Here is a 1,900-nt window from a genome sequence, read left to right as displayed (position 1 = left end):
ATTAATATATATATATATATATATATATTAGTGCTGTCAAATGATTAATCGCGATTAATCACAATCAAATGAAAAGTTTTTGTTTACATAATGAACCGAAAGACCCGTACCGAAACGGTTCGGTACGAATACGTGTACCGTTACACCCCTAATATATACATATATAAATTAATACAAAATATGTATAATAATAAATTTCATTAATGATATAAAAATAATAACTATATGTATAGTATGTATATAGAGAATTATATATATATATATATATATAGAGAGAGAGAGAGAGTTGTTGTTGTTATTATTATTATTATTATTATTAAATTCATCCATTTAAATGTATTTTTAGTTAAAAAAATCTGAAATTACACTAATGGAAGTATGGAAATATCATCACCAAAAATGTGAAATCAAATGATCTCATTCAAGCAAAGTCTCCTTTCTTTGGACTCAATTTGTGTTTGTCTACAAAGCAAATTTTAAGCATTTAAACAACGAGCCTTAAGAGGTTTTTAAGATGATGAGAAACAAATGTAAGTGTGTCAAAACTTTTGAGTAGTACACGTGGTACTAAATGTTTTGGTATGCCACAGAATACCTTTGCGTTGTAGCTCAGATTGTGGTGTTTTCTAGACCATAGGGGGGTTCATCAGCACCCTCACTGAGATGGGCTTCAGTGAGGATCAGATACAGGCGGCGATACAGGCCGGATTCTTCTCTGTACCAGAAGCGGCTGAATGGTAAATGTTTTTATTAGGGCTGCACGATTAATCGCATGCGATATTTAATGCGTACAGAACCGGCTTTCTGACAAGATGCGCATTAAATATCGCATGCGATTTATCGTGCAGCCCTAGTTTTTATGGATGAAAATAATAAAATAAGCTTTATAAATTATCCTTGACTTTTTTCCAAGAGAAAAAAAGTGTGACCAGTTATGTAAAAGCGCAGGCTAGTCATAGACCTGTCTGGTTATATTCAATGGCTTTAGGGAATATTAAAAGTGTTATTAGACAGCATTGTGTTTGATTATTAAGCACCGGCCCTCTCGTTATTCTCACATTTGCTCTGAAGGCTTTTGCAGGGTGGGAGTCCATGGCATAAACTAGTCAAGCAGCCTTCAGGTCCTTTAGAGATGGCGTTTTCTGCGTTCAACCCTCCCAAAGATGCTCTCTGCGCTAACAACAGCTCACAGTCTGAAGCAACAGGTACAAACAGCACAGTTTGTTCATTTACTCATTTGCATGACAGAAACAGACTTCTTTCACAAGAGTGTTCATTCTTCTGGGAAGGAAAATGTGATTTACTGTACAAATAAACTAGCATGTGACTCACAGGTCATGTGTGCTGCAGATCATTAGCAGAATGGTAATACTGGAATCTGAAGTGTTATGCAATACAGAAGAATTTTCTGCTTTTAGGTCCTTCATTGGTCTTGGCACCTCCTTCTGTGAATGCTCCCACGGCAAAAGAGCATCCACCGCTGGAAACACGGATCAAGCTGGATAAGAGTAATTTCCACGAGCAGCAGAGGCAGCGAGTGGCTCAAGAGGCGCGGGCAGAAAGGAGACAAAAGAAGCAGGTGAATCAGTGAAAGGGTTCATGTTCTTACAATAAAGCTCCATAAGCAAGGGTTGCTTCACTCAAAAATGAATCTACTCACGCCCATGTCATTTCATGATTTCTTCTGTGGAACACAAAATCTGTTCTTTTAAATACAACCAAATTGATAACCAATAGCTGTTTAAAAAGGTTGGTTAAAATATTATAAATTATAAAAAAAAATAAATAAAAAAAAGTTCTTTTTTGTGCTATTAAAAGACAATATACTATATATATAGAGAGAGGAAAAATACTTTAAAACATAATTAATGAATGTGATAGCTCTCTCTCTCTCTCTCTC

General features: G+C 35.4%; 1 pseudogene; it reads left to right on the top strand.

Annotated features, from left to right (window-relative positions):
- LOC107690983 (uncharacterized) overlaps window positions 1–1,900 on the top strand; it is a 15,765-nt pseudogene that overhangs the window by 1,469 nt on the left and 12,396 nt on the right.

Source organism: Sinocyclocheilus anshuiensis, unplaced genomic scaffold (assembly GCF_001515605.1).
Source record: "Sinocyclocheilus anshuiensis isolate Anshui unplaced genomic scaffold, SAMN03320099.WGS_v1.1 scaffold102, whole genome shotgun sequence".
NCBI classification, from domain to species: Eukaryota; Metazoa; Chordata; class Actinopteri; order Cypriniformes; family Cyprinidae; genus Sinocyclocheilus; species Sinocyclocheilus anshuiensis.
The sequence above is the reverse complement of the archived record's forward strand: the minus strand, read 5'-3'. Positions and strand labels throughout refer to the sequence as shown.